The 16647-nt window shown below is 40.5% G+C and overlaps 1 long non-coding RNA gene across 1 annotated transcript; it reads left to right on the top strand.

Moving 5' to 3' along the window:
* Positions 1–420: 420 nt before the first annotated feature.
* LOC309844486 lies at positions 421–13546 on the top strand. Its single transcript, XR_014300732.1, has 4 exons — positions 421–758; positions 3939–4006; positions 8552–8598; positions 13378–13546. It is a non-coding gene; the product is annotated as an uncharacterized lncRNA (long non-coding RNA).
* The last annotated feature ends 3101 nt before the right edge of the window (positions 13547–16647 follow it).

Below are 16647 nucleotides of genomic sequence, written 5' to 3' on the forward strand. Positions count from 1 at the left end.
ACATTTATGAAGCTGTTTTTATCTAATTTTTCAATTAAACAAAGAACTATTAGTTATTATTTTTACAAGTCTAAGGATGTCATGAAAATAATACTGAGACAATAAGAGTGCCATGGACAAGGAAGTTTCAGAATCTCTGCTGTGACTCTTTATGACATAATCATAATTACATACACACACCCATAGGAAGTACCCAACATAGTGTCTGATGTATAATAACTTCTCAGAAAATGTGTTGAAGAATGAATGAATGAATGAATGAATGAATGAATGAGGAAACCATGCTTCTCTGGCCTACATTCCCTTGCTTGGAAGTGTGTTGAAGTTACTCAAATCAGTATGAAACCCCCTTTGGTTAACTGAATTCCAGGGTTCCATTGAACAGGTTAGGGGTAAGGGAATGGAACCCAAGGAGGTGACCCCACCTGCAAAGCGTGTAGAAGGGTTTCACCAAGGAAGTGAGCATTAGAGAAATTGCAAGTGTAAGGTAGAGAGAGAGGCTGGCGTCTGAGATGGAAAGTGTTTCTTTCCATAAGGGCTGTCAGGAGTGGAAGCACATGAGAAAGCCCAAGCACAAAACTACAAGAGCCGCCGAGAAGGAGCCCAGGGAGGCACTGATCAAAAGGGAAGGGAGGTGTGAGATGAAACAAGAACAGGAGGCACAGGCTGGCAGAAGCAGGGAAGTGACACATGGAAGAATCGGGAGGTCAAGTCACTGAATTTGAATTTATTTCGAATGGATTGAAGAAAAAGAGCAGGTCGGTTATTTAAAGAAGGGGCGATATGGTCAGAAACGTGGGAACAGAATGTAATTTTAGTGCCAAGGCCTGCAACGGGGCAGCGAGGGTGAAGAAGGCCACCTGGTTGACATGTGGCTCTGCAGAGCCCCCAGATGGGCTCTGAGCAGGGTTCGGAAGGTATTCAGAAGCATGCGGGCGCGTGCAAAATAGAAACCAGGATAGGCTCCTTGGGGAGACTAGTCGGCTATGTTAGAACGGTTGCAAATGAAGAAAAATGATTAATGTTTTCTCTTTAGGCTCAAAAGTCCCACACTGAAAACGTTCCGATGAATGTGTTTAGAGAACATTATCTAGATAAGTGTCACCTTTTGCCTACCGTGGAGGCCAAGGGGGAATGTGGTTCGTATATCAAAATCTGCTCACAGATGGATTACATCCTCAGAACAGAGGCTCTGGATGGCTCACCAGGCTGGCAGTGGGATCTGCCTGCAAGGCTCACACCAAGTTTTGTCTTGTTCTGTCTTTAAGAGGGCTCATTCATTTTGTATGACAGCTCAAATTTTAATGTAGATCTCCTATCAGCATTGTCCTCCATCATCATACCGTTTGAAATCAAGTTTTTGCATCTGCTTCAACTTGGAACATTTTATAACTTCATGTCAGAACTTCATTCTTAGCTGAACCATTATTCTCTTGGCACATGAACCACACTTATTCTAAAGTGCCAGTTATCTTTTCACTAATTCTTTGAGGTTGTGTTGCATTGTGTTCTTCCTGATGGCTCTCTTGAAGCAATGGCATCTATGTAGTCAGCACCCTTGAGAAATGCCTGGGAGGCAGATGAGTTTTATGGAAATTCACTCAGTGGGAAGCTTGGGATCAAATCTCAAGTCCAACACACATTTGCTGGGACCTCAGCCCAGTGGTGTTACCTCTTACAGCATCTGCTTCCCCATCCATCTGATAGTAAGAGGCTGTATGTCACTGTGGGCAGAGCATGAGCTGTGGGCTCCCATGCGCCAGGGCCTGAATTCTGGGTCCACGATTTGCTAAGCATTCTGAACCCAAAGAAGGGACTCACCCTGAGTCCAAATTTTATTGTGTGTAAAATTCAAATAAGGATCTCTTTCTCATGGGGCTATTAAGAGAAATAAAGGCAGTTATAAGTAGAGTTGCCTAATATCTTGCTTGGAACCTCACTGTCTGGTATGTGAGCTCTCCTTTGGAGGGAGGAGGACAGGGACATTTTTTTTAATGAGGTTTTTATAGTTATATATACTATAATGGTAAGTGTTATAGCTATCTTGTCATGCTGTGATTTATGTGCCATTATTCCTGCTTACTCTCCAGGCTTATGCCCACTCTGCTGATTTGCAAATTAGATGTGAAGGAAGGGATTTGGTTCTTTATAAGTTCTTTATAAGTTCTGGTACACAAGGCAGAATGGCTCTATAAGCACAGTCCAGAGCTGTGTTCAGGCAGGTAGCAATTATGAAATAATGCTGAACATTTTTATTTTATAAACATACAGTGCAAGTCAGTCTTGGGTTTACTTTCATCTTATTTATTCAGCACTTTTATTTTCTCATTGTTCATTGTCATTGTTCTTAAACTTCATTTCTTTTTTTAAGTTCTTACTTTAATTCCAATTAATTAACATACAGTGAACAGTGTAATATTAGTGTCAGATGTACAATACAGTGATTCAACACTTCCATACATCACCCAGTGCTCATCATGACAAATACTCCTTAATCCCAATCATTTATTCCCCCCTTGCCCCCTTGTTCTCCCCCTTAAACTTCATTTATTATAAGAATAATACAAATGTATTTTTAAAAATTAAAAAAATACAGATTACCTTTTAAAATTAAAAAAATACAGATTACCTGATGTCAGAGATAACCACCACCAATATTTTGTTGTATAGATCCCTGTGTGTGTGTATGTGTGTGTGTGTGTGTGTGTGTGTGTGTGTGTGTGTGTGGATACAGATGTCTGTAAGTACAATTTTACTGTGAACAGAATGTTGCAATATTTTTTTTTCTGGTACCAATTTTTTTTTTTTACTGCAACAAAATACACATAACATAAAATTTACCATTTTAGCATTTCAAAGTGTAAACTCAGTGTCCTGAGGCACATCTGCAATACTGTGCAACCGTTACCATTGTCTGATTCTAGAACCCTCTTAAAGCCCCAGAAGGGGAACCCTCTTACACTGTTGGTGGGAATGCAAGTTGGTGCAGCCACTTTGGAGAACAGTGTGGAGATTCCTCAAGAAATTAAAAATAGAGCTTCCCTAGGACCCTACAATTGCACTACTGGGTATTTACCCCAAAGATACAGATGTAGTGAAAAGAAGAGCCATCTGTACCCCAATGTTCATAGCAGCAATGGCCAAGGTCGCCAAACTGTGGAAAGAACCAAGATGCCCTTCAACAGACAAATGGATAAGGAAGATGTGGTCCATATACACTATGGAGTATTATGGCTCCATCAGAAAGAATGAATACCCAACTTTTGTAGCAACAGGGACGGGACTGGAAGAGATTATGCTGAGTGAAATAAGTCAAGCAGAGTCAATTATCATATGGTTTCTCTTACTTGTGGAGTATAACAAATAGCATGGAGGACAAGGGGAGTTAGAAAGGAGAAGGGAATTAAGGGAAATTGGAAGGGGAAGTGAACCATGAGATACTATGAACTCTGAAAAACAATCTGAGGGGTTTGAAGTGGGAGGTTGGGGGAATCAGGTGGTGGGTATTGTAGAGGGCACAGATTGCATGGAGCACTGGGTGTGATGCAAAAAACAATAAATACTTTTATGCTGAAAAAAAAAAAAAAAACCAGAAGGAAATCCCATACCCATTAAGCAATCACTTCCCATTCCTCTCTCCTCCCAGTCATGGAAACAACTCATCTACTTTCTGTCTCTGTAGTTTTACTTATTCTAGATGTTTCATATAAATGGAGTCATAAATATGTGATGTCGTGTCTGACATCTCTCACTTAGCAAAATGTTTTCAACGTTCATCTGCGTTGTAGCATGTATCAATACTTCATTCTTTTATCTGATTGAATAATACTCCATTTGTGTATATACCACATATAAACCTGCCTAAGGGACTATATTTCTAACCATCCTAATTCTCATAACAATCCTGGAAGATGTATGATGTTATTTTTATCTTACAGAGGCGAACGTGGAAACAAAGGATGTTACACAAGTGCATATTAATATTGGTGCCAGTGTCCAAACCCAGGTCTGTCTGCTCACAAAGCCTGTACATTTTCCATTTCAATTCTATTTACAAAACTATTTTTTTAGAAGAAAGTTCTTGAAGCAAAATTTATAAACCACAGGACATGCAAAATTTTAAATTACTTATTGCCAAACTTTTTAAAGGCGAGACACTTTTGGTAACTTTATTAAGCTTGAACCAAGAATTTTAAAGATTTCATTTAGTTCCAGAGTGCCTTTCAAAAATTGATGCTACGATTTTTTGGCATGAATGCCATATTCAAATTACAGGAAAATGAGTTCTTGTTTATGCATATCATAAATTGACTGCCAAGACACCAATGTGAATTTAAGAAGTCTCAAATTCTGGTAGTTAGAATTCATGATTTCATACTTTGAGTCTTTTGCATTTGGCTAATCGTGATCAATCTTTTGATGAGTAATTCAAATCTGGAGCCTGTCAACATGAAAAAGGGGGCTCTTTCCAAATTCCCTTTAAGAGGAGGGCTGGTATTAGGGACATGATGTTCAAATCCCTTGAGTAAACGTCATTTTTTGATAAGTGGGAATGTGTTTTCCAAAGGGAACCCGCTGCTCTGTGTAAAAACTAGTTTTGATAATTGCTCTAACTTCAGTACTAAATACCAGATTGAAAATAATTTTGGGGGCTATGAGTAATCTTGGTTTAATGGCTATAACAGAACCAGCTCTGAGTCAGTAGAAACCAAAAGTTGGTTCATTGGAAGCTTTTAAAATACTTTTACTTATTTGGTAAGAAAGAATGTAATGCAGATTGTCATCATTAAATATTCCATGACACAAATAATTTTTACCTGAGAAATCTTTTCCATCTAGTGTTTTGTTAGAATGATACAACAACCTTATTCCAGTTATTAATTTCATTACTTGCATTAATTTCAAAAAGTTGTGATATGTAAAATGTATTTACTTGGGCAACATGTTTACTGGAACTTCTCTGTTAAGTCACTAAGAATCTGTCAATGAACAAAAAAAACAACTCTTTACCTTCATGAACATGTTACAGTAGACAGACGGTTGGATGATACAAACCCGATAAATAAAATGCTGTGCATCCAATGGTGATAAATCAAGAAAAAGCAAGATGCAGGATAGAATGTGCCAGAGAGGGTAACTTTTGAACAAAGTCCTAAAGAGAGAAAATATGCTATGCAATAATCTGGCAGGAAAGATAGTTCAAGTAGGGGTTTCAGTAGGAGTGAAGATTCTGAAGAAAGATTTCAACTAGAGCATTCAGGAATAGCACAAGGGCCAGCAGGACGAGAGCAGAGGGAGTTGGGGAAGGAATGGTTGGCAATGATGTTACAGAAATCTAGGGCCATGGAGGCCTTTGAAAGGATTTTGGCTTTTCCTCTGAGTGGGAAACCACTGCAGTCCTTGAGCAGATGTAATGTATTTATTAAAAGGTTAACTCTGTTTGCTATGAGGAAAAATGACCATAGAGAAGCATAAGGAGAAACAAGAAGACCTTTTAGAAGTCTAGTGCTGTAATCCAGGCTAAGATGATAATGCCTTGGGTCCAATGGTTAGATTCTGGACATATTTCTGAAGATTGAATCAGTGGGATTTGCTCATATTGGATGTGGAAATGACGGAAGAACACACTGAGGAATGATTTTGAGGTTTAGCCTACAAAAATGTCATTTATTTAAAAGGAACATTTCAAAATAGATTTTTAAGTTGTTTTTATAATTGGTTTTTGTCATGGGATGATGCATGAGCTTGATTTGGGACATGCTATACTCAAGATAGTCTAGTTAGAAAAGTCCAACATGTCTGGGAGCCAGATGGATATATAAATGTGAGCAGAAGATACACATTTGGCATAGACTAAGTCTAGAGTCAAGGTAAGTCTAGATGGAGAAGAAATCTAAGGACTGAGCCCTAAGGAGTCCCAAAGATTTGCAGAGAGAGTGAATAGAAATAAGTAAATAAGACTAACAAAGAATAGCTAAACATGTGGAAGAAGAATCAAAGAATAGTGTCCAAAAGTTAAGAGAAGAAAGTGTGTCCTGAGGAAGAGAGAGGTATACTGATGCTGTAGGTCAAATATTATCTCAGTCAGCTCAGGCTGCTATAACCAAATAACACAGGCTAGTGGCTTCAGCAACAGACATTCATTTCTCACAGTTCTGGAGGCTGGGAATTCTAAGATCAAGGTGCAAGCATATTTAGTTCCTATTGAGGGCTCATTTCCTGGTTTGTAGATGGCCACCTTCTTACTTTGTCTTCAGATGGCAGAGAAGAAATGATGGTGTCTCTTCTTCCTCTTGTAGAGCCACTAATTCCATCATGAGATCTCCACCTGTATGGTCTCATAAAAACCTAATTTCCGCTCAAAAGTACTTCATAATACCATTGCATTGAGGGATTAGGGCTTCAACTTATAAATTTTATGGACACACATTCAATTCATAACAGGAATAATGAGAACAGAGCATTGGATTTGGGAACATGGAAATCACAGTTGATGTTGAAAAGGGTGATTTTTGTAGTATGGTAAGACATTAGAGCACATGGGAGAAAGCAGGGCTGCCATGAAGAGAATGCACAAAAGCAGCTCACTTTGGGGCAAGTGGGTATCAAATCTGGAGCTTCACTGGCCAAGTCCTCCACCCTGGTTGGGCTTCATCAGCCTGAAAGAAAGGATTTTTCTTTCTTTCTTTCTTTTTTTTTTTTTTTTTGTAATCTGTCCACCTGGAGTTTACAGAATTCTAAGATCACCACCCAAATTCTGGCCCCAGGTACACATACATTCTCCCAGTTATTCACTCAATCACTAATATAAATACTAAATACTAAAGTACTATTGTGAAATTTGCTAAAGTAAGTAAGTTCTCATATAAGTTGGCTTTTAAGGAGATTATTTGGGTAGACCCTACTTAATCACTTAAGCTCCTTAAAAGTAGAATTTTCTCCCATTAATTAGAAAAGAAGAAATCAGAGAGACACATCCAACTGGCCCACAAAAAGTACAATATTTATGGAGGTCACAGGAAAGGAACTGTGGGTACCTCTAGGAAATGAGAGAGGTCCTCTGACAATGGCTAGAAAAAAAAAATAGGACCTCATGCCTGTTGACCACAAAAATCTGAATTCTACCAACAATCAGTGAGCTTGGAACAGAACTCTAAACCCAGACGAGACCACAGTCCTGGCCAACATCTTGATTTCATCCCTGTGACCCTCTGAGCAAATCTAGACATACTATGCATGAATTTCTGACCTACAGAAACTGTGAAATAATTCATTTGTATTGTTTTTACAAAGCTCTTTAAAATTCACACCATAAGTGCCAGTAGCATCACTAAAGGAGAAGAAGTAGAGAAAGCTGGTGTAGACAAATCTTTCGCTGAGTTTTGGTAGAGAGAGAACAGACAAATGGTGATATATAGAGGAGGGCGTCAAAGCAGTGCTGTTTTGTTTTAAGTTGGGAAATGTTATAGTATTAAATACTGACAGGAAGGATACAGTAGCACAGTAGAGATAAAAGTGTATGCTAGAGGGAGAATAATCCTAGTATAATGTCCTGGGAAGAGGGATGGGACCCAGGAGCTAGGAGGAGGAGTGAATTTAGTCTTTCTCAAGAATAACCTCATCCTTCCGCTAGAAGGAGGGAGGAGGTACTAGAGGGAAGACACTATGTGCACAGAGAGAGGCCAGTTGGTTGCTGACTGGTGGGAGACTCCCCATCACTCCATCTTTGAGTGAAATAAAAAGCAAGTATATCAGCCAAAAAGGGAGAGAGTATAATAATCATCTAGAGTAAGGGTAAATGAAGAGACCAGAGAAATATGGTGGGCTGGGTTGAGTCATATAAATTTAGTGGTTAGGAATTTTAAATCATCAGTTTTAGGCTTTCAAAATTCAGAGTTGCATTGGGCAAATTGAGAGTTTTCAGGCAAGTACAATGAAAGAAGAGAGACACAAAAGAGTCTAGGATATACGTAGGAGATTGGTCATGATGCTTGCCATGGATCTAAGCAGGGTAAGAAAGTTTTGAGGAAGCAGGAGAATGAGCAAAGGTGGTAGGACCATTGAATTATAGGTTCCCATGGTAGGCTGAATAATACCCCCCTCAATGATGTCCACATCCTGATCTCATGAACCTGTGAATGTTACCTTCTATGGCAAAAGGGACTTGGTAAATGTAACTGAGTTAAGGATCTTGAGATGGGAAGATAATTCTGGAGTATCCAGGTAGACACAATGTAATCAGAGTCCTTATAAGAAGGAAACAGGAGAGTCAGTGCCAGAGAGGAAGGCAATGTAATGTCAGAGGCAGAGATTGGAAGGATGTACTTTGAAGATAGAGGAAGAGGCCACAAGCCAAGGAGCACGAGTGGTCACTTGTTGAAGATGTCAAGGAAATGGATGCTCCTCTCAGAGCCTCTGGAAGGAAATAGTTCTGATGACACCATGACTTAAACCCAGTGAAACTGATTTCTGACATCTGTGCTCTGGAATTGTAAAGTAATACATTTGTGTTGTTTTAAGCCACTAAATGTGTGGTAATTTGTTACAGCAGCAATTGGAACCTATTGCAGTCCCAACAGAATTGAAGACTGGTTGAAGGTAAGATACTTGAGGGAGTGAGCTCAAAGCTAGAAGAATGTGGTCAGCAGAGGAGGTACCTGAGTTGAGCATATGGGATTGTACAGTGAATGACTGTAACCATGTGACAAGGCTAAGACCATGAGATTTGTGGATGGGGTACATAGTCATTTGAAAAAAGACCAAGGACCTCCGAGGCTAGGACTTAGAAGAGTTATCTAAGTGAGTAACAAAATCCTCAAGTATCATGATAAATGTGGCATTGGAGAATGACTGTGATCTAGAAGCCAAACTTTTCTAGAAACAAGGGTGAGCAACTCTGGAGTTTATAGATGCCTACAGAAAAGAGTGTAGCAAGTTATTTAGTCTGACGGAATGAACCTTAGAAGTGAGAGAAGTGGAGGGAAGAGATAAGATGGTGGCTTGGGAGCAGAATAATAGGAACAAGGACAACACCAGAATGAAGGGCTGAATGAGCTAGAACTGCCACCACAACAAGAGAGCTATGCGGCAAGCAGAGCCTTTGGGGTGCATCCAGGATTCAGAAAGGGTAAGAGGATGAAAGAAGTGAGTTCCAGGGTATTCCATGGGTAGGCTTTGCTCTGTAGGAAGGAGTGGGAGATGAAACCACATAGAGGATGAATAGTGTTATATGTGGGGGAGGGTCCTAGCTTTTGAATGGTGGCTGATGGGATTTGTCCTGATGGCCTCCTGGCAGATGGTGGTAAAGAAATTATGACGTTTAAGAGGTGAGTGGGAGTCATCATGTTATAAACACCCAAGAAAGCTTCATGCCTTCATCTTCTTCATGTCTACTCATGGCAGCAGAATAAAAAGGGCCATTGAGTATGAATCTGCTTTGAGATACATGATACAAAAGGGAAAAGATTATATTTTCATCTGATAAAAAATTGATAGATAAGAGAACCATCCAGCCATGGCAATATTTCACAACAGCACAGCTAGGCATCTACCCCAGAAGTCTGCAATGGCTGTCAGGCCTCCAACAACTCCCACTGAAGGCTGGAGTCTGCCTGGTGAGAAGTTAGAGCACCATCTTTCAAAACCCACATCTCCGGCCAACACCAAGAAGGTCCAAGAACAGACCAAACTCCTGTCTTATATTCAGGGGGTTGAACTTTGCAGGTTTGGTGCTTTGGGCCCATTTTCAATATGCTCCTAAAATAACAGCTTTATTATAAACACAAAGTGTAGGTCATGGGGAAAAAATCTAGTACTGTGATTTATGGGAATGTTTGAATTAAGAATAAAAGCCTACATGGCAAGATCAACTTTCAAAGAGTGAGTGTCACAGCAAGTATGTGTTGGCAACTGAAGCTGAGGCAGAGAAGAAGTGAGTTGTCAGAGGTCTTTGAGTTATTGTGTAATGTTGAAGTCACAATAGCCAAATAGAGAAAAGGTTATGGATGTACAGGGATGGGGGAGCCCAGTGGCGCAAGAATTGAAAGTGTGTCTTACAGCTGCCTAATATTCACAAAGAGGCCTTATGCAACCATGTGTGTTAACTTGTGATTCATGCATACCTGCTGTCAGGATGGGTATTCTGGAGCCTTTCAGTTGATGCTGTTCACCATGTCATGGGTATAATGTGCCATTCTGTAAGTCTGGTCTTCATCTAGGGTGGTGTATCTTGATCAATGAATAATTATGGAAATGCCAGTAGTGTCTTCAGTCATCAAAAATTGGTTCTATTTTGCCGATTACTGAAAAGCAAGTGGGATCTGGGGGACACCAGGACCAGCTCTTCTCCATTTGCTTCATGGTGTTTAATTCTCTCCTTGATCCTTAACACACAGCAATCATCAGGCCTACCTCCTCCTCTGAATTGTCAGGGGTGGCAAACCAATTTTTCCTATTTTTCCAAGAAAAATAATCTGGAAAATCCCTTCTGACTCTAACATTCTGTGGTCATTAAACAAACCTTCTGGTCCCCCCACTCATAGTGTATATCCTTAAACTAGATAAGATTTGACTTTGAATGACCCATGTCAGATCTCTTTTTCTCTCTCTGAGTAGGAATGATCAGGAGGCCATTCTGCTCTTCTTTCTACCATTTGTGAATACTCATGCAAGAACAGATGACTGCCACTTTGCTTGAACAGTCCCGCATCGGGCTCCCAGCTCTACGGGGAGTCTGCTTCTCCCTCTGACCTTCTCCTCGCTCATGCTCTCTCTCATTGTCTCTCTCTCAAATAAATAAATAAAATCTTTTTAAAAAGTTACTTTTTAAAAAAATACTTTGAGATGATAGATTCAAGGTAACACTGAAAAACTGACTTCTTGTCCTTGTCTACACGTTCATCTTTATTCACCAGAAACTAGATTTTAAACATACCAAGCTTCTTGGGTTAGAGTCTTTCATCAATTCTTGATTCTTCTTAAGAGAAATTATTGAGTTCCTCAGCATCTGGCCTCTTACTAAGATCATCAACCAATAGAGTGGGTGACAAAGAGCTCAGGAAGTATGACACTATATGTCATATACTTATGCTATAAAGGGCATCCACTCATTAACTTGCTTTGCAAGTGACTGCTCTCTAGGCCTAAGTGAACATGAGGATATTTAGATTTGAGTTGGGTCTGGGGTGAAGAAGGTGGAGAGAGGAGTAGGATGCATTCCCTGTAAAGCACCAGGTTAGGAAGCAGGGTTTGGAGCATCTTGGAGCCAAATAAGAATCCTGGGCACCTGTTCAGGAAAGCAAAAGTGAAGGAAGCCCAAGACAGATTTTACCAGCTTTTCTATGTTTTCTATGTTTTCCTAATTAAGCGTGATTGCTTCCCTATTATCCAAGGGGAATAAACTTTTTCAAGAAACCTAGGAAGCATTTTAAGAAAGGCTTGGTTTTCATCTAGTTTCCTGGTCTATTGAAATAATTAAATTTTTATCATCAGCCATGGAACAGAAAATGAGGTTTCTCTCAACTCATCTTATTGGTTTTACACAAGGGTGGTGTTTGGGTTTTTTTTGTTTGTTTGTTTTTTGTTTGTTTTTGTTTTTTTTTTTTTGTTTTTTTGATCATAAAGAATTTGCACACACTGGAGACCTTTGCATCTGAGAAGGAACTGTCTGGGGCTTCTCCTTCACCCAACCCCTTCCATCCTCAGTCTGGGCTGCAGATCACAATCACCAAAGCTGTCAGATTTCGAATCTCCTGAGTTGGGGCCTAGAAAACTTATTTCCAGAAGTGCCCTGAGCAGCCAGCTTTGGGAAGCAGTGAAAATTTCCAAGAACAATAGACAAGATAGAAGGAGAAGTCGTGAGGGAACCAAGGGGGAGAGGTCATGTGGGAGGAGGAATCTGGCTATCTCTATGCATTCTTTTGCAACAGAAAGCTAGTACCTCTTTTCCCTTGCTGTTTCTTGTTGTTCCACCAGCTGCGGGATGGGATGGGAAGGGCTTTGGCTGCTCTGTACTAAGGATATCTGCATTTGGAGGTTCATACCAACTAGGGTCAGGTTGGTTATTTGGGACGCTCGTGAATTACCTAAATTAACTAAGCCTCAGTTTCCTCACCAATAGGACTCAGTAAATGGTCACCATCATCAGCCAATAGGCCCAGGGCCAACCCAGTGTAGGCCATGATTTACAGCCTCTAAACAAATCCTGACACCAGGTCTGGCATTCCCAGGCTCCAAAGACATGCCAGGGCAGCATCGAGATGATTTTAAGTGCACACTGGCCCTGATGGAACCAAATTGGGAATGGGATCAGTCTTTCCCAGTCCTCTTATGTTCTTCTCCTCCCAGTTTTTCAGACTCTGAGCTGCCAAGTCCCATTCAAGCCTGCCTTCTCCCACATGAACCAACATCTTTTTCCTTCCTACCACTGCCTTCTTGCAAACGCCATTCCTTTGCAACTGGCCACTGCTAATTATTGGTCTGATTTAAGCAATTAACACCAACTATATCATATGGATGATGGTTGCATTTGCAGCTTTTCAGGGACTGTTAATTCAGATACATCTCTGAGTAGCAAAATGTTTTCAGGAGATGGATTGTTATGGTCTGGAGCTTTCTGGGCTCCTTGACTATTCCAGGAAACTCTTCACCCCAAAACTGATCTGGCAGCCTCAGATTTACCATCCCAGTTCCTTCATTGGACAGTTTTGCCTCTACACCACACTCAACTGAGTTAAATACATAGACAATCCTGGGAGGAGAGAGTATTGGCTAGCATGAAGAAATTATGACCCCATCAGAAACCATGAGAGCATTCACCAGCATTATTTGTCTTCAAATATCAGAGTCTTCCTATGATACTTGTTGAAAATGTTGTGGTTTTTTGATAATATATTATTTATTTATTTTAAAGAGGAAGAGTGAGTGGAGGGAAGGGTGGAGAGAGAGCATCTTAAGCAGACTGTCCTCTGAGCATGGAGCCCCACATGGAGTTCTATCTCCCTGACATCATGACCTGAGCCAAAACCAACTGTGCCACCCAGGCACCCTGAAAATGTTTTCTATTCCTAAGCTCACTTTGCTGTTTGGATGCCTCTTATTCTACAAATCTTAAATGAGTAAAATCTTGAATAAGTAAAAATATTATACCTTCAAGTCCAGGAATATAGTTAAGATGTTAAGAATTCACAATTCTGGAGGAACATTGTATAAACTGCCTATATTTCTTATGATTAGCTTTGGTTACATGTAACCAAAAAATAGTTTCAACAAGAACTATATTTCTCTTTTATATAAAAGTTTGAAATAAGTGTCCTTAGGTCAATATAGAGTTGTAAGTGTCACTGACCCTGACTTCCTGTCTTCTTGTATTTCCCTCAGCGGCCTGCGTTCATTGTTAGTTCATGGTCCAAGATGGTGGCCTCAGTTCCAGTAAACATGTTCATGTTCCAACCAGAAGAAGGAAGGAAACGGGAAGAGCATACACTCCATTTAAGGACAATGTATACAAATTTAACACACAGTTCCCCCTGAAATCTTGGTGACAAGAACTCAATCACATAACCAGACCTTCTTGTAACAAAGGCTGACAAGTGTAGCATTTTATTCAGATGTGCTTTCGCTTCTAGGTTATTGTGGGTTTTCTTCAGCCCTTCTGACCTCTGCATACGTTAGCTCTGGAACATCCATATGCATGTCACTGCCCAGAGATGTCGCTTCCTAAGACACAATGCTGCTTTCTTGCCTCAGCTCTTCTGGCACCTGCAAGGTCATGGAATATCTAGGTGACATTTGGGACTGAGTCCTTGAAAACATTCATCTTTTGTTAATTGCTCTAAGGCATGGCAGAAGACATTTTCTGTTCTGATATTATAGTGTAAAGTTGGGGAAAGGCCCCTCAGACAGTTCATTCCATTAATCAACAAAGATGTTAATGAGGCCTCTGATGTGCCAAGTACTGGGCAAGGTATTGAGGATGCAGTGACAAAAGGCCCAAACTCTGACCTCAAGGAGCTGTGAGTCTCTGGGGAGACAGGGATGAATATAACAGCAGAAGGGAGAGTATTCATGGAGCTCTGGGTGAGGTTACCTGGACTCATAGGGATTAGTCAGGAAAAACGGAAACATGTATTCCACAAAAGTCTTAGTATTACGAAAAGGAAGGAAAAAGAAAAGAGGGCATGTACATGCAAGTACATGCTACTTGGGATTAATGGAAATACAAGAAGAGGGAATTAGAAAGGCAGGAAGGCAGTACCAACTCCCAAACCATCTTGTATGTAATGTGAAAAAAGTTTTACTTCAGACTCATGACAATGGGGAAACAATCAAAGGGTTTCAGCCCATGACACAGTCAACTTTGTGTTTGTAGATAGAGTACTCTGGCAGCTCTGTGAAAGAAAGTTTCAAGGGGAGTTAAAGAGATGTGGGGAGACCAAATAGGAGCCCACTACCTCAATCAAGAGACAGATTATGATAGCCTGAACTAGGGTACGGGAAAGGAGATGGAGATGGAGATGGAGATGGTGATGGAGATGGAGATGGAGATGGAGATGGAGAGAAACATTCAAGATGTCAACCTGGGGGCGCCTGGGTGGCTCAGTGGGTTAAGCCGCTGCCTTCGGCTCAGGTCATGATCTCGGGGTTCTGGGATCGAGCCCTGCTTCGGGCTCTCTGCTCAGCAGGGAGCCTGCTTCCTCCTCTCTCTGCCTGCCTTTCTGCCTACTTGTGATCTCTGTCTGTCAAATAAATAAATAAAATCTTTAAAAAATATATATATATGTCAACCTGACAGGTGTGATGTCTGATTGAATGGGAGAAAGATGGAAAGCAAGCTAACACAGATGACACTTTTCTTTCTAGTATGGACTTAGCTAGCTGGTTCTGCCAGCCAATGAGAAAAAATGTGTATGAGAAACAGATTTAGGGAGGACACTGATGTTATGTTTTAGGCAATTAATGGTGCTGTGTCTGGAGATATCCAGGTGGAGAAGTCAGATAGACTGTTCTAGGAATCTGAAGCTTCTGGCCTGGGAGATCTAGGTGACCATTATAAGCATCTAAGTCTCAGTTTCAATTGTGAAAGTGACAGGGCTTGTAGAGTGAAAAGAGCAGTGATCCAAAAGCAAAGCATTAGGGAGCTTTTCCAAAAGGAGGAGGTCAGTGTAGAGAGATGACATGAATGTCAAATGTTAAAAGAGCTCCATAAAGAAGATGTGGTCTGTGGTGTCCTGTTGGATGTAACAGAGAGACCCTACATGAAAAGGGCTCAGACCACTTTTGTGGTAAAGTAAGGAGAGCTGTTGGTGACCTAACTGAGAGTTCTATCAAAATAGTAGGAAATGAGCCACATCTCAGAAGAAATGGGGCATGAAGAAAAGAAATGCTGGGCTCTGACCTCTGTGTGGAGTAAAGATATTGGACAGTTCCTAGTGTTTTATCAATGTAAAGGAAAGTTTTGTTGCTTTTGTTTAGTATGACAGAGATTTGCACAAATCTCTTGGCTTCAGGAAGGGAGTCAATAAAGAAAGAACCTTGATTTCAACTTTCTCAGTAAACTAAGAGACAGGAAACCTGTGATTCAGGAAACGGCAGTGAGCAGTGACCTTTGGAATCATTTTTGAGGGCAACAGAATGGAGGATGACAAAGAACCAGTAAAGACCTTGATGGCACTCTCTCTGGCTTCAGAGTCCTATTCTGATACCTTAAGAATGGAATTCAAAAAAAGACAGGCTCTTCAATAAATGGTGTGGGGAAAATTGGACAGCCATATGCAGAAAAATGAAATTGGACTATTTCCTTACACCACACATGAAAATAGACTAAAAATGGATGAAGGACCTCAATGTGAGAAAGGATTCCATCAAAATCCTTGAGAAGAATACAGGCAGCAACCTCTTCGACCTCAGCCGCAGCAATATCTTCCTAGGAACATCGTCAAAGGCAAGGAAAGCAAGGGCAAAAATGAACTATTGGGATTTCATCAAGATCAAAAGCTTTTGCACAGCAAAGGAAACAGTTAACAAAACCAAAAGACAACTGACAGAATGGGAGAAGATATTTGCAAATGACATATCAGATAAAAGGCTAGTGTCCAAAATCTATAAAGAACTTAGCAAACTCAACACCCAAAGAACAAATAATCCAATCAAGAAATGGGCAGAAGACATGAACAGACATTTCTGCAAAGAAGACATCCAGATGGCCAACACACATGAAACACACACACAACACACATGAAAAAGTGCTCCACATCACTCAGCCTCAGGGAAATACAAATCAAAACCTCACACCAGTCAGAATGGCTAAAATTAACAAGTCAGGAAATGACAGATGCTGGCGAGAATGTGGAGAAAGGGGAACCCTCCTACACTGTTGGTGGGAATGCAAGCTGGTGCAACCACTCTGGAAAACAGCATGGAGATTCCTCAAAGTGTTGAAAATAGATCTACCCTACGAACCAGCAATTGCACTACTGGGTATTTACCCTAAAGATACAAACGTAGTGATCCAAAGGGGCACGTGCACCCGAATGTTTATAGCAGCAATGTCTACAATAATCAAACTATGGAAAGAACCTAGATGCCCATCAACAGATGAATGGATAAAGAAGATGTGGTATATATACACAATGGAATACCATGCAGCCA

Source organism: Mustela nivalis (genome assembly GCF_964662115.1).
Source record: "Mustela nivalis genome assembly, chromosome: 11".
NCBI classification, from domain to species: domain Eukaryota; kingdom Metazoa; phylum Chordata; class Mammalia; order Carnivora; family Mustelidae; genus Mustela; species Mustela nivalis.